Genomic DNA, 25,076 nt, shown 5'->3' on the forward strand with positions numbered 1-25,076 from the left:
GTCTTGTCATCATGCTATGGGCTTCCTTAGAGGTTAGAAGCAAATAACCAATCTCTTGTGAGAGTGAAACATGAATGGAATATGTTTAAGGATTGAAATGTGCCTGCATTAGCTCCAAATCCTAAAATGATGATGTTGGAATTCCAGAAGATGGTGGGGAACAGGTATGAGATACCCAGGGTATGTTACAGAGGCACACACAGTAAGCTTCTCTGAATATAATAGAGAAAAGTCTCTATTAAGAAGGCATCTGTATGCACCTAATACTTCTGAAGTTTAGGTTTGACTAGAAGGGTTCACTTTAAATCTATTATTGTTCTATTTTTTCACTCCCTCAAGTCCTCACAGGACATCTGTGGTAGAGGAGGTAGATGATAAAACAATATTCCTGTCTTAATGCTCTAAAGTCTTATCTTCCAGAGAGCAACCTCCTGTCTGAGTATGACACTTCATGGAGTCTACTCAACATGGAGGTGCCCTGAGCTGTGCAGAGGCACAGCTTATACAACACTGACAGCAAAAAAAAAAGAGCAGCTAAAATAGCATAGGTACAAAAGAGGTGTTTTGCAGATCATTACACATATATAGAAATTCACAAGATACCTGAAACACTATCTGTTGTTCTACAAACTTGATAATTAATTTTAGTTTTTGACATCCTAGTGCTTTATAACATTTTGTATGTACTAGGAAGGGTTTGTTCTGACACTACAGATGTTCATTCGAGTTCACTCTTTCTCAGGTATTAAGTACAAAGTTGTCATTTTTTTCTTCATAACCATAAAATTTATTTTTTGTCTTAAACATTAATATTGCTGGTTATTCCACTTTTATGCAATTGTCTCTGGAAAAGGCTTTTGTATGCTGCACAAACAGTTGCATTTTGTCAGTTTTTTCATTTCCAATTATCATGAACCTGAAAGGTACATAGGTTTCTTTCCCGAGTCCTATGCTGCATAATATTGGGTAAGCTTTTAACCTTGTTTTGCCTTAGTTCCTCATCAACAAATTGGAGGCAATTATACTTGCTGAAATACTATGCTGAAAAGTTCAGAAGTTTAGCCAATAATAAGGGCACTTTTTCCCCTTTCTTTTAATGTTCATGTCAATTGTGGGTTTAAACATAATACTGTTTGCTTAGAACCTAAAAAACGTTCCTTAAATCCTTGCAGAAAGGATGCATTGCTATTTCTTAGGTTAAAGCCTCTGCTTCTGACAATTTGAATGCCATCATCAAAAACAAAGCAAGTACAGTTGAACAGATGTGGTATAAAAAAATATACAGGTCCTACCGAGAGGTTTTTTTGGCTTGATTTTCTGAGATAATCTGTTCATAACATTGCTGATTTGACTACTGTTTTCAGTTCATGATACAGCAGATTACAAAATATGTGACAAAATCATGGGAAAAAGTATTTTTAGGAAAGATCACTCAGAATATTATGGTATTTAGGAAATTAAAGAATTTGGTGATTTCAGAGGTAATCTGACCATTGTGGAAATCCAGTTGACTGCTGATGGGCCTCTGGCATTGCAAGACAACATTTTTATAAACCTAGAGCAAGCTCTGCTTTTTTAAGCAAAACAAAGAGAAGAAATTCATTTGGTTTGGGAATTCTACCACCAGCCCATGACACAGTGCTAAATGTGATGTGTCTTTTCAAGTGACCTTTATCTTAACTTTAATATTTCATAACCTCTTTGGGGAAGCTGTTTTATCTGATTCTTTCATGTGTGAAAATTTACCTTACCCTCCTTTAGCACCTTTTATGCTGTTTAAATGGATATTTATGTTATTACATTAATAATAATGTTTTGAACAGACCTGACTTTTTGGGCATTTAAAATGCTTTTACAATATTAGAACAGTACTTATACCATTTGTGTGATGAAAAATTCTGTCAATCACAAGTAAAAATTGGATCAAAGATGCTGAGATTAGAAATCCTTTTTTGAAAGTCATGAGTTTTAAATAATAAGTACTTTTCTTATTAAGCATTCAGTTGCTAAGGGAGAATGCAGGACCAGCACCTGTAGCCTCTTTTGAAGGTTCAGATTCCCAATCCTTTCAGAATGAGGCACTGTAGGTGGAAATAATTGGAAAATAACCTTGAAGGTTTCTGTGCCTATTTGAGTGTGAATGGATGTATGTCAGACCTAATTAGGCCTACTGAGAAAAACATAAATGTCAATCGCTTTTTATCAAATGCATCCAGCTTCTTTGGAGATTGTGAATTGTGTCCAGTGAGCATACAGCTTGCTTAATGTCACCTTTCTGTTGTAGGTCTTTAATTCTGTCCCCTGTGATAGATGGCATTTGGTTTTTCTTGAAAACAAAGTCAAAGAACTTGAAAGTAGACATTGCCACTCCAGTGCTTACTTAGTTGATGTGTCTACATATAATTTAACTAATGCAGACCATTCAATGAAAATGGTCATTATTTTACCTCCCAGTGGTCCATAGGATTTAACTAAATCACAAAGCTCTGTTTCTTTTGTTGGAAACTTGATAATCCCTCCAGTGCCTTATTTAACCTATTTTTTTATTCTATAGCTATGATTTTATCAAATTCTTTTAGAAGTATGAAATGTATGTCTGCTTTTAGCCATGATTGTATGTAAAAGGATCTTTTCTGGTTAGTTACCTTAGGGTGCACCTATTGTGCACACTTGTATTAATCTTCTTGGTAAGTGAGTTACTGTGGCGTTGCTGGGTCATCATGAAATATGTACTGTCTTTCAAATCTTTTATCTCTGAGTGAGTTCTTAAGAAATATTTCTAAAATTCCAGCTGTGTGCTCCTGTTGTTTGCTAGAAATAAGTATGTTTCCCTGGGGAATCCCTTCAGAGCATACTAGGAATAAAAATTATATTGTCTAGAAGTGGCATCACTCAGTCTGTAGAGTCTCTGATTGTGCTGGCAAGGAAAGAATGCACCTTGCTTTTAAATTTGTTTGGGGAATTTGGAGAGAAATGGCAGTTTGATATTGTCCACCTGAGAAAATTTTATTAAAAGGCACGAGCTCCACTGAGTAAGTAAACTTTTAACAAATCCCTTTATGGACTCTTATTTTGTAATGTGAAAGCAGCTTCCTCCATTCATCTTAAATGTTTCCCTAAGCAAAAGAACTAAAAATAAAACCCAACTAAAGCAAAACTATAGGGAGCTGAAGAAAGAGTATCCATGCAGCTTTTTATACAAATATAATTAAGTTGGTTGAAAGTCATACCTTCCAGCTATCTTTCAGCATTTTCTTGGAGACAGTCCCTTACTGGGACTGGACAGGTGAGGGAAAAAAGTCAAATGTTGCTCATTGGTCTTTTAGACTGAAATCGTTGCAGGACATCCATGAGCAAGACATTAGCAAGATGTCATTACTGTCAGAGAGGAGCCAGCAGCAGAGGGTAAGGACAGTATCATCATTTGATAATGATGCTAGTAGTGGGATTTTTCAAAACAGTGGAAGGAGAGGGGTAATCAGAGGGCCTTCAGAGTTTTGAAAGTGAATAAGCAGTAGAGAAATAACAAGGAAATACTTGGAAAGCAAAATAAAAAATGGAGACAGACACATGAAAGATGGTGAGTGACTGCCATGAGGAACATGTTGGCATTGTTAACCAGAGTCTTGAAACCATTCAATTCTATGCTTCAAAAGCCCTTCTGAAACAAAAGGGGCATGAAGTGTTTGTATGCAGTCCCACCTGGTGATGGCAGAGTAAGAATGATTGTTTAAAGACATTGTATTCAGTAAGTCTAGATCTCCTGTTGTTTTATCAGGTTATATGAATTAAACAGAAATGTGTAAGCAGAATTGGACTTGGCATCTGTCATGCTTCTGTAGTGTCAGAGAAGTATTTTGTGAAACAATACAAGCTAATAGCTATAGATTTCACTTGTTCCATTGTTGCATCTGCAACATTCCTTGGAGAAGAACCTTCCCTTTAAGCATTACCGATTCTTCAGAATGATTACTTGTGTAGCACAGCTTACTGCTTTTTCAGTACTCACTCTGTTTACAATTACATCCATGCCTTTTAGTTTTGTTTCCCAAAAAATCTCTTTCTAGTCTTAAAAAATAGCAGACCAATCCATGCCTCAAAGGAGGATGAATCTTTCAGATTTTTAGCATATGCAAAAATGATTAACTGGCTGTTCAGGTTCTTTATAGGTGCTGTGGTTTTAGATAGATTGTTTGGATTTTGAACCTATGAACTCTTTAGGTATTTTAATTTGTTCAATTTTACTTTCATATTCATATCTAAATTTTCATTTCACTTTTAATTAGTTTCATTATATTTGATGGCAAAATGTTGCTTTATCTTCACTGTTAATAGTCTAATTGTTTCTCTTGCCTTAAGTAATATCTCGTTAACTTTATAACCCATCTTTTACACATCATCTACAGAATTAATTTCCCATGCATGTGTTGTCTGCAGCATCTTTCCAAAAACTTTCCCAATTAACATTTTTATTGTTGTATTGGTTTCTTGTCTGTAAGAATTAAGCTGAGAAGCCCGTTGATAAAATTTAATATCACTAGTTCATGGTCTTTCCAGACCTTTTTATTAAAAAAATCCAGGTAATTCCCTGTTGGTGAAACAGCTTAGCAGTTACATAGGTCTTTTAAAAAAACCCAAACAACCTAACAAAAAGCCAAAAAACCCCAACTGCCATGCAATAATTGAGTGCTGTTCTCTAAATTGAAATTAAAATTGTCAATAAACTTTTGATGTGTGCAAACAACAGATGTGATTGGTAGTTTTACAGGAAAACTGGTGAGTATAGTGATTGTTTCCCTTAAGTGAGTATTTTATTGCCCTTCTCTGTTGGTTACATTCATCAGAAAGAATTAGTCTGTATAGACTGGAAACAGGTGCTGCAAGCACATATCATGTGCTTTTTTAAATACTCTTTAATATTTCCTTCCTTTCATTGAAAGTATATAGCAGAAATATGATGAAGTTATGATAGACTGCCTCATCAGCTTTGGCCATCTTCCTTTAACATCTTTAATGGGAATATTGTTTTCTTCTGTGTGTGTGTGTGCACAAAACATATTGTAGATTAGGACATGGTCCTTGGTTTTCACATTCCAGTTGTCTTATGCTACCAAGGTCACCTGTGGATATGGGAAGACTAGAAACTGTTGTTGGGAGGTGCAGTGCTTATGCATCGGGTCTAGTTCTGCCAAGAAAATTATGTTGTTGAGATGTTTGTTCACTACACTTCAGGCTCCTTGTTACAAGTTATTTTGGGAGGGACGAAGCGCTGAAAAGTCGTTATTAGTGCAGTGCTTATTACATATATGTCGCAGATGTGGGTGAAGTAAAAACAAAAAAAAAATCAATTGAAAATGGTGCTTAGTGGAAATCTGTGGCTAAAAATGCAACACGTTTTTATTTAGAGGAAAAAAAAAATAAACAAACCTCGAAAAATGGTGGTTCCCTGTCACCCTGTAGATCCAAAGAAGCAGATTGCCTGCTCCTGTGGAGTTCTAGAAGATCAGCTCTGCTCCACTCCACTCCTAAAACAAAGCTGCTGTACTCACTATGTGTCATTTTCAGGAGAGTATGGTTAGATAAGCACCTGTGTTCACAGAAACTTTATGCCTTTACTGTACATCTGGAGTTGAGAGAAGATGAATTTGTCCTGGAAAAATAGTGAAGTCTTTAAAAGATGTCTTTGTCCTAAATTGGAACAAATTCTCAACATTTTAGACATTCCTAAATTATAGTTAAGATCAACCAAAGCATTTTCAATTAAACTATATATTTTTTTTATTTTCTAAAATTTAAAATGTGGCTATTCAAGTTTATGCTTTAAGTGAACTTTTTTGTTCAGTGAAATATCTCACTTGGAGAATTAGGAACTAGGATATTTGAACAGCTTCAGAGATTTTGAAAGCAAATGTGTTTATCAAATCTCATCTTTCCTGTGAACAGTTTTACTAATAATTGTTCTGAGACAAAAAGATGAAGATGTTTTCTCAAAAATTGTCCCAGTTTGCTCTATCCTGCTGCATGTTCTTTCTTCTATAAACTCAGATTTTATCATTCCACATGATGAAATGAATATGCTTCTTACAGAAATATTTTCATTCCAATGTTCTTTAAATTTAATGTCTACTTGTATTTCTTTGTAAGACAACAAAATCATGACAGTCAAGGAAGGACTACCTAGATAAATAATACAATTCTTACATAAAATCTAAGCAGTACTTTATACCTACACTTCAAAAAGGTAGGCAGAACAATGTAAGGTAATTTAGACAAGCATACTTTTTATATTAGTTTTCATATGTTTTCTGAACAATCCTGGCATATAAAATATTATTGTGCAGTGTAAAAACATTATAGGGAATAGTAAGATGGAAATATTTCTTTCAAGCTATGTATAAGTAAGCTGTTTTTTACTAATTAAGAGTTATCTAGTGACAGATTCTCACCTGATATGTCTTGGTATTTTCTCATTCATTTTGCTTTCGTTATGCCCACTCATGCTAGCACCAGTTCTGTATTTCCTACCTTGCTTTTAATGTGTATAATCAGTTGTTAAAGTACTTCAAATACAGGTATTACAGCATAAATATAGTTAGGAGTTTAACTTTAGATCATTGAACTTGATGAATGTTTTATTTGTCACAGGGTTAGATGAAAGCTGAATCAGATCAGACCAAATTGTCTGTATAGGGCAAACAGATACAATTTTGTACAGCTAGACTTTAAAACAGTATAGGAACAGGTAATGATGGTTATCAGTGGTGTGGACTATTTCTATGCAAAGAGACTAGAAGAGAAGACAGAGAAAATATTGTAGAAGCCTATAAAATTATTATTAAAACCAGGAACAATTCTTTTCTGTTTGTGGGGGTTTTGTTACTGTGTTGGTTGTTTGATTTTGATTTTTTTTTTTTAATGCCAAAGCTCAGGATTTAATATCAAACATGTCCTATCCCATATTTGTAGCAAAATAACTTCTGTGCAGATTGCAATTAAATTGTACAAGCTCACAGCCACAGATATGGAGACAATTTTAAAAAGTATTAAGATTTTCAGAGATATTAGAGAAATTTATGGAGAAATAGATAGCAATTGCTGTTTAAAGCCTGGACACAGCCTTTAGTTCAGTTCATTTAGTACTGGATGCTGAATAACAATAAATGTTGTTTCATGCATATACAATTTCTGTGTATTTCCCAAGTATTTTTTTTTTTTTCCAGTACCTAGTAGCTAATTTCTAATGAACTAAAGGTATTGGCTTAAGTGGAGGAATAACAGTCCACAACTTCCTCATGAAGGGAAGAGGAGGGGCAGAGACTGATCTCTTCTTTCTGGTGACCAGGGACAGACCTGAGAGAAGGGCTTGGAGTTGTGTCAGGGGAGGTTTAGGTTGGATGTTAGAAAAAGGTTTGCTTCCCCCAGAGGATGACTGGGCACTGGAACGGGTTCCCCAGGGAAGTGGTCATAGCACCAAGCCTGACACAGTTCAAGAAACATTTGGAAAATGCCCTCAGGCACATGGTGTGACTCTTGGGACTGTCCTATGCAGGGCTCAGTTGGACTGTACTTGTCATGTTCCTTCCAACTATATTCTGTAATTTTATTATATTAATGAAATCCTATCAGAATAATTTTCAATGCAACAAAATGCACTATTTTTCTCTGCTACTGGAACTATATCACTGCTACTTTTTTTTTTTTGTCATCTGTAAGTACACAGTATTTGAGATCTTAACTAGTACAGTGTTTCATATTGACCTCATTTCAGATGTTAAGTATCCCTTGTGGAACTAAAGCACATCTTATAGCAAACTAAAGGACAGAAGACATTTTTCTCTTTGATGCTTTGAAAAATGCTTGAGCTGCTTGCATGGAAATGCAATATAATTTTATTGATGATGATTATGGCAAAGTGCTGGGAAAAATGATACAGGAAAGTGATAAAATTCCTCTCTGCCTTAAAAAAAAACCAAAAAACAAGAAACCCCAAACCAATCTAAGCTCAATGACTGAATAGTTCTGGGTATTTTTTTATCACTTGAGAGGTGAAAGCTGTGCAGAAACAAAGCAAATATGTCTTGTAGTGTGTAGTGTAGAAATGTAACTTTCAAGAGTTCAGTATATTTGCAGAGTGCCTACTTCATTACCTGGACTCAGAAAAAAAAAAATCAAATAAACTAGCTGCAACACAGAAAATTCTACTTATATTAAAAAAAATCAGCTGTAATTATAGATGTGTTAAAAAATAACAAGCTTATTTTGAGCCATGGAGCATTACAGTTTGTAATACAAATTTCCCAGCAGAGTGGAGTGATAAAAACTTGTTTGATAACCAATCTTCCAGTAAAAACCAAGTAAATATACTCATAACTATGTGTCAACACTGTGCATTAACTATGGAAAAAGCTGTATTGAGTGCAGGTCTCGAGAGAATTCATGACAGAGCATCATGTCCTCTTTGGTTTAATTATTGTTCAGAACTCCCAGAAATGACAGCTCCTGAAGTGTTCACGTGAACCATGGAATGCAATATGGGGCCTTAAGAAGGAAGCAAAACTGACTTTTGGTTTGTGTCTCTGTAGAGGGAATGACACTATGTATCATTAATAAATGATGGTTCTTTTGCTCTCAGTTTTGGAAAATCTCTTGACCTTGTGTCGAAAAGCAGATGGATTATTGAAGTCCAGCACCTCATGGATTATTGAAGCCCAGTCTGCCAAGCTGGAATACAGGACATTTTCCAGAGTGATTGGTTTGGATTCAGATTCCCCCGATAGTTCTCACTATAGTACATATATTCTTAAGTGGGAGAAAAAAGGAATGCATTGTATTTTTTTCCATTATTACATTATGTAATGTTATACTAGATATGGATCAGGCAGTTTTGTACTTTGCAAATGCCATCTGTTGTGGAAACAAAAATACTACTAATAAAGGATATGTGGTGAGTGCAACTTTTACAATGACTTGATAAACTAGAAAGTAGAGGTAAGAGGAATGAAAAAGGTTGGCTGGGTCATCTAATGTCTGACAAATTTAATCTCACACAATGTAATCCCTTTTTCACCTTCAACTAGCTCTTCATTTTTATGTAACAGCAAGTGGATTTTGTCCTTTACTCTCCTGTATTTGGTTGATACTACAACATGCCATTGTTCTAATAACAAGGAACTGTTTTCTAATTTCCCCTTTTATGGGCAAGGAATACAAGTTCATTTATGTGTAAATATTTTTCTGCATGGAATCTTCTATAGGAGGTTTTCTGTCTTTGACACAAAATTTTTGCTGTTCTCTGTGTGCTGAATGCAACATTGGGTTGTATGTATAATTTATACAACCTGTTTGTGTGACTTGGAGTGATCTTGTGACCAGTTGGCATACTTACATATTTCTTGTTCTTTGGCAGTTCATCAAATCCCAGGGCATAGCATGTTTTTTTATTACACTCCAGAAATGCATTTCTTGTGCTTTTGGTGCTAATAAGTCTCATCCTATTTTTATTTTGTGCCACAAGGCCATGCATTAAATTCCATAAGGTCAATCTCTTTGTGTTGATGATGCCTTCTGACTTAACCATTAATTTTGTCTTATGCCACAGTTATTAAAATATTAAGATTAGTGCTAGCATTGATCATTGAGGATCTAGCCTACTAACCTTGTCCTCAATTTAGTACATTTCCTTTTGGAAAAAAATCAATATCATTTGCTTATTAGCCATTTTCTTGTTCCACTTAGCTGCCTTTTTTTTTTTTTTTTCCCTGTAGTTAGTGTTAAAACCCTGTGCAACTTTATGATGGTTCCAGATTTTATGTCATATTCCTTCTTCTGAAAACTAGTAAAGAAAAAAATTAAAACACCCCTCAAAATATTTGTTCTTATGCTATTTTCTCCAGTGATTTAATATTCACCAAAAATATGCTTGGGTTCTTCACTTGAAAATGCTGTATTTCAAAAAATAACTGCAGACATCATTGGTAGATGCTTTTAAGTCTCCTTTAGGATAATGCACTATTAGCTGTGCAACTGAAGTTCTCACAAGGTGATTTTCAGTCAGACAATTGCAATTTTTTTCTAACTATGTAGATGAGGACTGACTCTAGAAATCTGTGAACTTACCATGTTGTAAATTGTATGAAACCAAGAAGAGATTTTTAAATATAGTATTACCATGCTCAAGAAAAATTCCAGTTGAGTAGCTTCATATTTCATAATTGCTTTAGAATGCAATTATAACTAATAATTGCACAACAATAACAACACGTTGTATTTTGCCAGAGTTCTTCCTACTGAGTTACTGAAATTTTTACTAAGAAAAATGTTGTGTATTTCATTATACCAAATGAAGTATAGTAGCTAGAGATAGTGGAGAATTTTTAGGCGAAAATGGAGTGTAATAATATAAAATGTTTTTGAAGGGAGAGTAGTCTGAGGTGAAAAGTCAAAACTGCTGCCAGAACAAGAGAAGTGAGACTCGAATAATATGAAAATGAGTAATCCAGGCATTACTTGACAAGGGGGTTTTATTTATTTATACCCTACAGACGAGCTCCCAGAGACCCATACAGAGGATTGCACGGCACTCACTGGCACGTCCTTAACCTTTGCCTTAGCCAGGAGCCTCACAGGAGCCTGCCTGTTGCCTGGGAGGCAGCTGAGCACATGTGAAGCTTCAAACATACCTCTGGTTTAGCTCTACCTAGCCTGGGTACTGATAAGGTGACAGACATTTTCCCGGTTTTTTTCTGAATTGTAGTTCCTGAGCCTTCGTTTTGTATCTGCACATTTTGATCTAGTTTGCAAATGAGTATCTGCTATTCTTTTCCATGTAATTGCATATACATTAAAGTCGCCTTCCTCATGCCAGAGTAGACAGTAAGATCTTTCCTTCGTATTAGTTCTAAATGTTTCTTTTGTTTCAGTCTGTTTACTATTTGTGTGCTCTGCCCTCTTCACATGAGGTGTATTTGTGTCTGGCTCTGATTAAGCAGACTTATTGAATAATTTCTTAAGATTCCTTCTGCCTTATTTCTTTGATTTTGGAGTTTTTTTCTTCATGCTTGAGCTTTTAGATTAAGAAATTTGTTTCTGGGATTATATTTTTGACTTTAATGTTTTGTGTCAATTGCTATATAAATAAAAATGAAATTGAAAGAGAAAAATGTAATTATATAAATATGTTTAAAGTAAAATTTCAAGAAAAATTTGAGGAGGAAGAGGATACTTAGGGGAAGTTCATTAAGAAAGTCATAGATCCCAACATGTTATGGCTGCTTCAAGAAGAATGAGAAATTATGAAACTAAATTCTTTCTGTGTTGGTTCAGTTATGACAAAATGGATTTAATCAGAAAAGACATTTTCAGCTCATTCACTGAAACTAAGGAGGTCACATCAGAGATATATTTAACTGACTAAGCTGAGCCTTCTCTAATAGAAGGACTCTGCAGTGCCAAGGTATCACCTTGAAGTAAGACACAATGTTCACTGTCATCTGTTTCTATTACACTTTTCCCTGCTACAGTTATGGAAACAGCTTCACTTAAACGAGATTCAATTCTTTGTCATTAGAGTGAATAAAACAAAGGTCCATGCCAGAGCAATTTAAAATCCAGTAAAATTTTCTGAAAGATGTAAGAATAGCAGCTTTGCTGATTTTGCAAGAGCAAAAAAGTATTCTTCAGTACTAGTTTTGTCAGCTGTTTCCTACTGAGAACTAGAAATTGTTTCCTACTGAGAACCTTCTCTTCAATAGTATCTTACCTCAATGTAATTAATCTCGTTAGGAATGCACCTTTTCTTTCTAAGCACACTGACTCAGCTTTGCTATGGCTCTTCAAATCACTCTCTGAAGCAAGATTTTCATGAAAGCCTTGTGATGGATTTGCATTTAATCACTTCTTTTAATTAAAAGTTTCTCATCCTCCATCAGATTCTGTGAGGGATCAATATATCACAGATATGTGATATTAAAAGTGGAGTCTTTTGCCGTATTTGTTGCATGACTACCTTATGGTGATTTCATCTGGAATATTATTCATTGCTTTGGATTGAAATAAATAAATTGAAATAAATACATAAAAGGCTTAAGATGAGTAATTTCATCTTATAATGAGTAAAGAGTATTCACACAATCACTTCAACAGAGTACATGTGAAGTCTAGTGCTTATTTTTTTTTAATTAAAACTTTAGAAATCCACTCTACCTGGGCTTTTTGCAAAAGCCTATAGATGGTTTTATCAAAAATACTTGTACATCAATGGTGTTTGGTTTGAGAACTGACATGAAACTAGGTAACTCTGGGAAGACAGCAAAACAAACTGTGAATCTCATCCTACCATAAAACTAAGTTGCTAAGTACTTTCACTGGGACAAAATGCTTATTCTTAAAGGTCAGAATTTAGTCTGACTTAAGGGAGCACAACTCCTAATAACTTTATCTGGATACTTGCCTGGTTTTTTGGGGCTAATTTTTTCCCAAACTTAATAAATAAATTTTCTTTGGTTGAAATGTGAGGATGTGGTGAATGAATTGATATAAGTGCTCCTAACTCAAAATTATACTTCTTAATAACCTTGTAGAATATAAAATGAGGTTATTTTTCTTCTTCCTTGTTTTTATTTTTTTAGCATCAAAAATTTATTGAAGCAAATTTAAAAAAGACAAACTTAAATGGATCAGTAATGACAGAAGGAAAAAGAGCGATTTGCATTTGTAATAGGAGTATCTGTTTGATCCTTCAGAATCTTGTCTGTTTGAAACTGATTTAACATTTGCCTACACCTTCCTTTGCTAAGAGGAATGTCAAAATGAAATTTAAATTGCAAGGTAATGCATTATTTTAGCTCCATATTAACTTCAAGAATAAGAGAAATTCCTAGTTTTTACTTATTATGAGAATTTTATTGCCAACTTATCACTCAAAATTATACGTATTTTTTTCATAATTAAAAAATACCACAAGAGAATTAACAGCTTCACAGAATATGTTAAAAAAGCTTACTGTTAGTGTTGGTTTATGCTCCTGTAGGTGAGAAGTATGTGTAAGTGTAAGGCTTTATATTCAGTGAATGTATTTACAATTTGAATAAATCTTTAAAATTTATTTTTAAAAGTTTTTTTTTTTTAAATACCCAACTATTAAACAAAGCCTGTTGAAGTAATTGAAAGGATTACAGCTGACTTCTGTGAATTAGGCATAAATTACTTGTCAGTGTCTTTTGAAAAAAGCAAATATGACCCATTCTTTTCAGTGTAGCTGTGCAGCTCATGTACATGTCCCATTCTGGCTTGGGCAAGGAGGCAGAACTTAAGCCTGTGTTTAAAATTAAGGGTGTGCCTTAACTGTTTTTCCTTGCAAAATCTGCTTTTCCTTTTCCAGAACCTGGACATTAAAGCATTCAGTGAAGAGTATTTATAGGTATCATAGATTCTCTGTGCTATGTATTATTCTTGCCATGTCAAAGAGATACTTCTTCCTAAAAGCATGTTTTGTTTGTATCTTTGTATAAAACTGTTTTGTGCAACCTTATTTTTTATAAATGCTTTTTATCACAGTATTTTCCCCCATTTTTTTCAGTAAAAAATCTGTGCTTCATTCTGGATCCACTCATATTGCAATTTGCATAATTGAAAATGGGTTGATGACAAAGTGTGAATTGTATTCATAAAACAAAAAAGTTAGCTTTTGTACTGTTTCCAAATACAGGGGGAAAATGCTTTGAATTGTTCAAAATATATGGTAAACAGATAAAAAAGCTCCAGTTTGTTGGAGCTTGCAGTTACACGAGTATTCTGTAATAAAAGAATATGCACCCTTTTACAATTAATTTATCATACATCATATTCATTTTCATTGCATTATGCTGCTAATGCATTTCTTCTATTACAAATGTGTATTATTTTTATGATATAGGAGAAAGGAAAATATGTAGAGAACTGTAAGCAAACAAAATGTATGCTTTTTGAAGGATAAAGGAAAGGTGGTAGAGTTAATTGTGTACAGTTCCAAGTAGCTTTAGAACTAGCAGGAGGAAATTAGATGTTGTGTGAAAACAGCATGAAATGTAATTCAGAGCAGCTGTCTAATTTATCAGCAAGAACAAAGTGCTCATGTTCTTAAACTACTCAATTACTCCATTCAACCTTCTTTGACCTGTTCAGCCTGGTAGTGTTTGCTTAAAACTAAAAACTAAAGAAATTTTGCCAACCTTTTAAAATAAACTAAAAGAATCCCCACGAGCTTCCTTTACAATATTCTTGTGTTAACTTTTGAATTTATGTAACTCTGGACTCATCGCCTCTTTAGAAGAGATGTATGACATTCTCTGCTTAACAGTGCAGAGTCAATAAACTTAAATTCTTTTGAGACTGATTTTAAAATGTTGCCAAACTGATGGCATATAACACAAATTTAAGGGATTCTTTGCCATGGGACATAACTGTGAGATCCTGAGATTCAAGTTATACTTTCCTGATAGCCCATGGGATTGCTGTTATTCTGTGATTGTAATATTTCCTCATGCACTGACCACAGCTATGTTCATACTGTTTTTCAGCACAATCTTTTAAACTGTTCATTCTACATTCTCTTTGGAAATCAAACAAAACACACAAATCAACTACAGAACAGATGTTCAACCAGAATAAAGCAGTGTTAACAACACCAGTTTTTAATCGTATACTCCAATTTACACTGTCAGTCTCTTATAAAACTCCATCAGCTGTTGTTGCAAATACAAAAACATTTCTATGTAGAAGAGAAATTACTCCTTGCATTTTAAGTTTTGATATTATTTTCTTTTTCAGTGTAGATAATACATTTGAATCACAGAAGAGTTTAGCTTAAAAAGGATCACTTGAAGTCCTGTGCTCTAGCCCTGCTGTTCAAGCTTGGCCACCTGCAGCTAAAGGTCCAGGACTATCTCCAGGCATCTTTAGAGTATCTCCAAGGAGGGCTACTCTGGCACCTCCCTGCGCCACCTGTATCAGTGCTCAGTCCCCTCATAGTGAAAAGGTATTTCCTGATATTGAGAGGTAATGTCCTGTGTTTCAATTGTGTGTCAGTTGCCTTTGGTCCTGCACTGGGCACCCAAAAGATTCTCTATATACTTCTGGCAAATATGGTTTACAGATGGAATTTGAAAATAGCAAACCTGGGTTATTATTCCTCTGATGAAAAGGACAAGTGCTTCTATAGAACACTTGTGGATACTTGGTAATGCTGATCGCAGTGAAGCTTTTTGTTGCTCAACCTAGAAAAACTCTTTCAGATGAAATAATTTTTGCAACCAAAATGTAAAAGGAGCCTCCACATCTTTTTTTGTAATTCTCTGCTTTCAGCCTTTTTCCTCTGTGAATTAAAGGTCTATTTTGCAGTAGGGAAAGCAGATAAGAATTCTGTTGAGCTATCTATTTCAGATGTACTATTGGTATTAGTAGTCCAACTTAGACATCTTTGAACATACTTTTGGGGCATTTTTACAGTCTTAATAAAATTAACTCAGTTCTGAAAGTAAATAGATATATTTGCCTTTCTAAGGCAAATAGAAGCAGTTTAAGGGTGTATATAGATAAAAAAACTCCATACCTTGAAAATAGTTATAGCCTTAAATCTACAATTAAACCAAATGCTTTTGAGAAAATTCACTAGGGGTTCTGGACAAAGGTACTGTCACATGAACTAGAGCTTGGATAGAACATTTACAGAAGCCGTGTAATGTTCATAGGGTTTTGTAAAGCACGTATCAAGGCACTTTGATTTAGAAACTGGTATGGCACAAAATAAGCATGATGTATCTGTGTACATTATAGAGTGACCATGTGACAGATCTCAAATTGTACCCATATATAAGTGCACCCTGAGAAATCTAGCATAGGTTTTATGTCTAGCAGTGTTTTATGTCTCATCATATTGTGTCTGCAATTAAAGAAAATGCAAAATCATCACTAGGAATGATTGTGGACGCAAAGATTGATGGAGTGGGAAATAGCAATGAAGAGTATGGAGTACAGTGGCATCTGGATCTCTGGGTGAACTGCACATACACAGATAGGGTTGAGTGATTAAAATACAATCCAGTGTAAATGTTATAAACAAAGTTAATTCAGAGAGGGAATACTTTGCAATGGGAAACAATGGTTCTAATGAATATGAATTCACAAATTTCTGTAGTAGAGCCTATTTCTCTGCAAGGGAATCTTCTGCTACCTCTGCTTTTGCCTTCCAGTACTAAATGCCATATCCAGTTCAGGTGTACACCAATTGACAAGAGCAGTGAGAAATGAGGCATCCTCCAAGATGTAGGAAGACTCAGAGCTATATTGGTTTATCTTTGTGAGAAAAGTTTGCAGGAGAACTTTGCTCATAGAGAGCGTTTACAGTCTAACAAAAGCATACAAAGATAGATTGTCTGTGTGGAGGGCAGTGTTGTGTGGGTGTTAAAAGAGTTCCCTCCCTCCCTCCCTCTCACCTAGTGCCATATTCCATCCTGAAACTTCTAAGTGCCTTTACCTCGAATCAAACTCAACTTTCTTGTCAGTGTCTTTGTGACCTTTTCTGATTCACCTCATGTTCCATTGGTTTCCTGGGGACTCACCCACATCACTGAACATTTTTACATCTGTCTAATCCTTTTTCATGCTTGGAGTGTCCTTCTTTGCCGAGTCTACCTCTCTGTCTCTGTTTTCTCCTTTCAAGTACAAGGTTGTTGTACAGGGATCCACCACATTATCAAATGTAAAATAATGTGGAATAAAGTAATTAAACTTTTTTAGGGAAGAACACTAATCTGTGCACTTGAGCTTATTTTACTGTGATTACACTGGTTTAGATGCATTTGTTGCTTCTGGTTAATGTTGCACTAAGTATTGATTTTTGGTTCAGTGTGCATCCTATTGCATTGTTATATTTTCTACGATACATGTTGTAAACTTTTAGTTTAGCCAAGGTACTCCTTGTATACCCTGCTGGAGGTGCTGGAAGGCATCACACAGCCCTGGGGCTTAATGCAGGTGGTGGCATTAAGCAAAGTTTATCCTTACTTGTTGCCCACATTTGTGCATAATGTGAGAATTGTGAAAGCACTTCAGTATCTTGGCCGGCCTAGGCTTGCTAGAATTTACAAGGATTATGTTTTATAGGGTAAAAAAGTCAAACACCAGATTTCAAACATCCTAGAGTTCCTTAAGGCTGCTGCTTCAGTTGACCAAAACTCGGAATAAGCCTCAGCAGTTTGCTTCCAAACATTTCTTCCTTACTCGTGATTTTTTTTTTCTTTCTTTAATTTTAGTGGTAGGTGAAGTTTTGGGGGGAGCCTGGGGGTTTTGTTTTATTTTGTTTGTAGTTTGGGGTTTTTTCTCCAAAAGCAATAGTCATTTTCTCTTGCTTGTTTTCAAAACCTTCCTGCATCATGTGTTCCAGTAGGGTTATATGGCATATTTTTAGGGACACAAATTATTTCTTTGCCCAATTCTACTTTGCTACAGAAAAAACTTGTGCAAAGTAAAGAATCTGAGGAAGGGGAACATAGTCAATAGAAAAACAATCAGTGGAAACAGGAGAAATTTTTCTCTTGAAAATAGGCAGACGAGTCTCTATTTAGTCATCAGTTAATAATGCATGAGTTCTAATTTTAAATAAAAGCACATGGAAAATAGTGGTAAAAATATTTACATAATCTTTTAATAAGTTATGAGTAGCTTTAAGTAAGAAAATACTTTTTTTGCAAATTATTCATAGGTAAAGAATTTGAGACAAATGTTGATTGCAAGCATTACTTTAATACATCTCATTTTACCAGAGTTTTTATGTAAGTGAAAATGACTGAGAGAGGTTTTAAGTTACCCTTGATTCTCAAAAGAGCCTGTTGCTGAAGAGAGACCGAGTTGACACCGGATGTGTAATACTTCCCAGGATTAATAGAAGATAGATGCTTGAGGATTGTGGGGAATGAGAAGGACCACAGTAAGCTGGGAATTGTAGATGACAGAATTGGCTGTCTGAAGTGAGGTGTGAGATCAAATTATCATTGTCATAGCAGTTGGATTTATAAGATACTTGTAATGAGGAAGGGTTAGTGGACTCAGCCTTTGCTTATAAATACAGGTGGTTCATGAGTAAGTAAGGAATGGACTAAAAGCATAATAAAGTCAGTGTTTTGTTTTGAAGACCAGGCTTGAAAGTGTTGCATTGGTTAGGGATGTAGTACACAACTGTACAGAACATGTAAAAATAAATCAATTTGTTACCAGGACTTCAGGTGCAGGTTCAGGAAATTGATGATGTGCCTAAATCTGCATGTTTATGTAGCTGCACTGACCTGTGTTGTGAGAAAAATGTGGTTCTTGCTGCAGTCCATTTATAATCCTGAATGGAAATGGAAGTGATCCCAGGGATAACTAGATCACAAATGTTTTTCCTTTGATTCTGGTTGTTATGCATCTGGTTTGAGATTATTTCTGTACAGCTTGGTTAGCAGTAGGTTGGACATCCCCACCTGATTTCCCCACAGAAAGACTTGGGAGGTGCTGTGTAAACCTGCCAGTATTTGTGTGTTGGCCACAGAGGCAGATCAGGCAGATAAAGTGAGTAATGCTTCTTAGCAGCTCTTTGCAGAGCAGCTTTGTGGTCCATGCCTTTGTCATTGACGTGTTACGCATTTGCCAAGTTTCTGAAATTACTGAAATGACAATTAATTGTAGGCTCTGATATAGACTAGAGCTGACTATCTAAGGTTCATCTGGTGCAATTGGCATGCCTGCATCAAGTCAGGATAGTTGTGACCTTTAATACATCTTAAAACAGTAAGAAAAATTGTGAAAGCTGATTGGTTTAATTATAACTCTCAGTGGAGAACCAACTGGCAGGAAAAATTTCCTTTTTGTAAAGTTATGTTGAATAGATCTGTCATCATCATATAATTAAAAAAAATGTTTCTTCTGGAAAATGGAATTTTATTTCCCTCAACAAGCTTAGCATTCACTTGCCGAGATAAGGAAAGCACAAACAAAAGGTTCTGTGTCAAAAAGAGTCCAGCTTGAGAATGGTGACCATTGACAGTAATTATGGATATAGCTGAGTCATGAAGTTTAGATGTTAGAGGCATTTGGTTAGAAACAGTGGGATTAACATGCACTGTTCAAATGATTGCTATGGCTTTTTTCTTGTGTTTCTTTTCTATGTGCCTGACCAGCTGCTTGAGAAGTATGACATGAGTTTGAGTTGATGAGGTCTCCCAAAGTGTTTTTTTAATGATCAGGTAATTACTTTTTGTTTCATGCCTGTGTATGTGGCTAGCATGATTCAAATTACACAAGTGGCACTTTGTTTCAGTGGCTTGATCAGCCCTTCTCCTCTCTCCTTTTGGAAGTTGGATCTAATTAGTGATCAGCTCTTCAAATCCAGAGCACCTATTCTTATGTTCTTGGGCAGTACCATTACAGTGAAACTCTGATCTTCACTGGAGCTTATAGCTGTTACTTTAAAAGCAGTAATAATACAAAATGAATGTGCTAACTGTTTATCTTTTTTTCCAAAAGACTGTCCTTTCCTATAACCTTGGAATGCTTTTATTTTTTATAGCTAAGTACTTTACTGTACGGTTGCCATTCCTGTTTGCAGGTGTGTGACTTGTTAATGACTCCTCTGTCACTTAAGGACAGAGATAACAAGGTCACTGGGGAGAATAAAAATTAGAACAGAAAGTGTTCCTTGTGTGTCTTGTTTTGCTCACTAAAGTATCTCTCCTTTCTAATCTTTATTCTCCATAAATTGTAAATAACAGGATTTGACAGAAATATAGATTGCCTTACTACACAGTAATGAATGCTTTAAGAATCATGATCATTTGGAAAACTATGCCAAGAAGCACAGAATTTTGTCTTCAGTCATCCAAAAATGTGCATTTCAGAGCTCATCTTCATCTTTGGCATCTAGCAAGCAGCCTGCTGGAAGCAGTGGAGCTAGCAAACAAAGCACGTTGCAGTAAAATGGTCCCCCATGGGGAATAATTTAAAGTCATACTGAAGTGTTGTTTTCAAAAGACATCACATTTCCACTTGAATATCAGACATATTAAACGTGTGTGTGATGGAGAGTTCAGGTTAAAAAAGAATGCTGCTTCTGCACTCACTGTAAAGCTCAACAACTCACAATTATCTCTCTCTGTCATATCTGACTCTGTATAAGACCACAGTACTTCTGCCAGTTTGTAAGAACATTATTTAAGATGTGTCAATATCTTTATTTTATCTTATTTTTATCTATGTGTTTTATGCATGCAGAACCAGAGGCTAGTAAGTATGTGCTGGTTTATTGTCATTCCGTCTGGGCTGGTTTTATGTATACAGGATGTCCATAATATTTTGATAGACAGGATACAAAATCCTCTAATAAAAACACAGGGAATTGCAAATAAAATTTCCTAAGGTTGGGGGTGGGGGCCGGGGGGGAAGCTGTTGTTAATTTTATTGATTTGACAGCTGTCTTCTGTTTCTGTGCATACCTGGAGATTGTATTTGGCCCAGATAGTGAATTGGGTGACCTGAAAACCAAATTTTTGCCCAGAACCCTCACTAAGAGTTGCTGCATTCTCTAAACCAAACTCTGCAAAGATTTGGAGGTGTACATACTTGGAAGGTGGCTTAGGAGAAGGATGGTAGGTGAGTTGTGAGGTGGGTTTTGAACTTCCTCTCTCAAACAAAGATATTATTGTATTTTCTCTTCTCCACCTCTGCTTAGCAAAAGGAAAACTTTGGTATGGTGAGTGCAATAACTACTGTAAGCTTTGGAAAATAAATTTTAAGAAAATGTTTTGTGGATTCAACAATCTTTCAAGACTGCAACTTGCCAAATCCATCACCGTGCTAGCCACAGTTCTAAAGAACCTCACTGTTGGAAAGCTCTAACTAGCAGAATTTCCTGTTACTGCCTTGTAGACTCTTCCATTGTGGAGAGGACTGGAGGAAGTACTGCATAATGGGTAGGCCTAGATGTGGAAGTGAAGGCTGTGGCATTTGGAAGGAGAGAGCCTTTATTCTACAAGAATAAAGAATGTTATAGAATAATATGCTGCTGAAGTGCCATTTTCAGGTGTTAAGAGGAGATGTTGGCCGAGAGGCAGTTTTACATCTGTCCCTGTCCATGGTCAGTGTGGTTGGTGGGGCTGGAGAGCAGAGTACACGTCTGAATGTATTTGTGTAGCAGCTGGGTCTGAGCTGGCACCGTGGGAATGCTGCTGTGCACCCAAAATGTCAATTTATGCAGCTTGGCTGTCAGTTGTGGGAATCTTTAAAATATGAGGGTTTTGGGAAAGCTGTAAAAGGGAGGCCTCAGAGACAGCAGAACTGCAATTAGAGTTAAGCAGTAGCCATAAGATTTCAGTAGAAATCAGTAGAAAAGATAAAATAATTAGAAAAGGACAAATAGAACAATGGTCTGTGTATTAACACTTGTTTAGAATAACTCTCTAAGTTACAAAAAAGTATATCTAGTAAGATATTAGGAAGTTCTAAGCTTAATAATGGAGCTGTGTATTGTGTTTTAAGGCTTACAAACAGGTATTGTATTTGAAATACAAGTAAGCATTATTTTAACAAAAGGTAGATGTGCTTATACTGGTTGGATAGAACTACTGTCAATATTCTTTTGCTTTGTGTGATTGGTTAAAAAACTTCTAAAGTTGTAACATTAAGTTCTTTGTCTGCTGCTGGGGATATGAGCTGTTGGCATCTTCCTGTTGTCATAGCCATGTCATGAGAGTGATGCTGGAAAATAAACAGCTCGAGATGCGTTCCTCAGCAGTCCCGTTCCGTGCGTGATTCGTACATAGATTTCATTCACCTGGTACTTAGAAAAGGTACCTGAAAGCCAGGTGCAGGTATCCAACTCAGGTAAAAACTGATACTGGCTTGGAAACAGCCATCTCAGCCAGGTGGTGTCAGTGCTATTGTGCATTTAGTTAATTTAGTGGGTGACTTTGTTTTTGTTTGGTGGGGTTTGATTTGAAGATGCAGAGCAGATGAAGTGATACACTGCCATACCCAAGAAATACCCTAACTCTACTCATCTGGAAAATCAGCACTTTTTATCTTGTATTTACTTAACTGATCCAGCCTAATTCATTGTGCAAGCACTGCAGCAGGCTGGCTGCTTTGCTCACTGGTGACCTTTTGAACACTCCCTCTTCTAGGTAGCTGCCTAGCATCAAGTTTCCTCTAGAGTGTTAATGTTTTTCAATTTTTGGAGCTCAGAACACGTTATAAGCAATTTTTTTGTTGTCACTCAAGAATATTTGGATTGCTACTCAGTTCAGATCCAAATTATTTTGAAATTCATGACTTTTAGATTTGAACTGGATATTCAAAAAGTGGAAGCACATTTCAGGTTCCCTAATTTCTTTTATGATGATAGCATTTGGTGCCAAATGAGGCATTTTAATCCCTTATTTTAATGCTGAAGTTATGTGATTTTTTTTTTTTCACATTCCACATCAGAGAAATAAGGTAATTAGAAGAAAATATTCATTTGTGTGTCTATAGAAGTATACTTAGCAGTCCATTGAATTGTCATTTGAATTTCAAAATGCTTTGAGAAGTACAGGTTTACATTTATTAAAAAAACCCCACAAACCTAAAACAAACCAAAACCAAAAAGCCTCAGCAAGATTTTTGCAGGGCAAGCAGCATATGTAGTTTTATTGTGTTGTATATGGTGGTGATTTTAGCTTTCTAAGGAATTAAGAGTTAGAAGTAAACCTTCATCTGCACTCTGCTGTTTTGTTTTTTCACCATTGAAACTTCATTGATTTTAAAACTACAGGTGTGAAACTTTCCTCATTAAATTGCATACTGCAGTTGATAGGGCACATCCATCTAAACTATTATCTTCTCTCTGGAAAATATAAAAAAAAAAGTAGTGTTGCTCACCAGTTTTATCTGATCATCATTATAGTAAAAAAGGAAGTAAGGGAAGGCATTCTCTTAGAATATGTAAGACATAAGAATTTAATACATTTTTAAAACAGTAATACTAAGGGAAACTGAAACTGGCTTTCAGTGGTTCTTAAGCCCTTCAAATGCAGCTATTGAAGATAAGTTTAGTGTGTGAATGGTCTTGTTGGTACTGATTATTTCAATAAGTTTAAAGTAGTAAGACTGCGTGCAGGAGGGAATCTTGGAGTAGGATAAACATAAAAGCAGCATACCAGGGGTGAAGAAAAGCTGGAAAAGGGACTGCAACATAACACCTGCTTTGCTGAAGCTTTTACTTGTTTTTGCCTCTGAAAGTAAAACACTTGTGGGCACACTTCACATCTAGAATTTCTTTCACTAGTTTTTCTCCTAATAGTCAAAACATCCTGTTCTTTTACTGTGGTTCAGGAAAATGGCACAAAGATGAAGTAAAGTTAGTGGCACAGACTTTCTTATTTGGCACGTGGGGTGAAATTGTGGCCCTTTAGAAAATCAACAGAAAACATCCAGCTGTGGGTTCAGGAGCTCCCCAAACGACTCGAACTTAGCAAGTCATTTGAACACTGTGGCAGTGCCTGGGATGGGTATTATATCCATTAAATTCAGGTTTGACAATACCTGATTGTGCCAGTGAAATACTTATCTGGTTATGAGACTCTTTCACCAGTCACGACTGCCAACTTGGGTATGTCTGAGTGCTTCCTAAGTCACCACAAATCACACTGGTGGTGACCCAGACAGCAGTGTTAGTATCAGTACCAGCAAATGCCATGTGCCAGCTCAGTGTGTGCTTAATCTTGGAAAGTTGCCCTAAATTTTGTAACTCCTTTTCTTTAATTAGGGGTCCCTGAAGATCGGCTTGATTTGACATGTCATCACTAGAGTTAAGAGTGTTTACACTTGCTAATATTTTTTTTTAATTGTTGTTAAAATAAAAAGTTAATGGCCTCTCATCTGATTTTAACAATTTTTCATCTTGCTTCTAGGCATATGTTTTGTGTTCCATTAGTATCCTATCCTTTGCCATAGCCAGACCACCATACGTAGGACTCACTACATTGCAAGTGGTGCCTTTTGTGCATTGCAATGCCTGTGATTATTAAAGAAAGTTTATTTTCTTTAAATAAAGGCTTTGACTTTTTTTATCAGACCTAAAGGCTATTAAGTTTTAAATGCCATTTGTTTTTCATTAAAAAGGCTTTTCTGTTTTAAATCCTTGACTTATTTTTATTGGAAAAGTAATATTCATATCTTTTTTTTTTAAATTATTGGTGCTTAATCCATTAGCTAAATACAGAGCGATAATCCCATATGGCAAAATGGGCCTTGCTGGATGTGTGGGAGTGTGCACATGTGTATGTGCATGAATATTTTTACACTTTCAGCTTTCTATATTTTCCTTCTTTAACTTCTGCTTCCTCTAACTGTCCTGGTGCAGAAATTACAAATGCTGGTTAAAGATTTATTTATATTCACACACAAAACTAGAAAATCAACCCAGTCCTGATGGAACCAATGTTCATGCTTCTTTTCTTTTATTCTACCATATTTAGAGGTACTCTTTGAATATGCTTTCTAAATTAAAAACTTTCATTTGATATGTGTTCCTCAGTTCATTTGCATTTAGTCATAATGCTACCTCCTCTTTCAAAATCAGACAGTTGAATCATCTGCTGGAGGCATATGAGCATTGTAGACAGGATCAAACTTACAGTTTATCAGCTGTAGCCTTGTTAGGTGTTGTCATATTGGTCGATAGCAATCTTTGTTGTGGCTTTAGGGAGGCAGTGGGAGGTGGCATAAGAAACCAAGAGCTGTTAAGCTGGAGGAAATGTGTGTTCCCAGTATATCATGCTGACAGGAAACCTTGATTTGGATGTTGTACAGTTATAGTGGAGTTAAAGAAAAGTTAACGCAGAAGTACACTAAAACAGCAGATCACAATTTCTGCTACTTCTCTTCTCTGGTGCACCGTCTTCCCTGATGTAATGAGTCCTGTGTATGGAAGACAAGCCCAGGTGGGGTGCCCTGTAATGTCCTGGCTGGGGAGGGAAAAAGGCTTTCCTTGAGATCACCTCCTTTGAAGAGTTACTCTGTGCTGTGTTGCA

General features: G+C 35.7%; 1 protein-coding gene across 9 annotated transcripts in view; it reads left to right on the plus strand.

Moving 5' to 3' along the window:
* The window catches only part of TPK1 (thiamin pyrophosphokinase 1), a 300,067-nt gene that overhangs the window by 18,862 nt on the left and 256,129 nt on the right, over nucleotides 1-25,076 (plus strand). Inside the window, exon 2 of one of the 9 annotated variants that reach the window (XR_014952279.1) lies at nucleotides 14,806-15,013. The exons of the other annotated variants lie outside the window; for them this stretch is intronic. The gene's annotated coding sequence lies outside the window, so the exon portion shown is untranslated. The remainder of the gene's footprint in view (nucleotides 1-14,805; nucleotides 15,014-25,076) is intronic. 9 annotated transcript variants of the gene reach the window in all.

This window comes from Lonchura striata, chromosome 2 (assembly GCF_050655825.1).
Source record: "Lonchura striata isolate lonStrDom1 chromosome 2, ASM5065582v1, whole genome shotgun sequence".
Taxonomy (NCBI): Eukaryota; Metazoa; Chordata; class Aves; order Passeriformes; family Estrildidae; genus Lonchura; species Lonchura striata.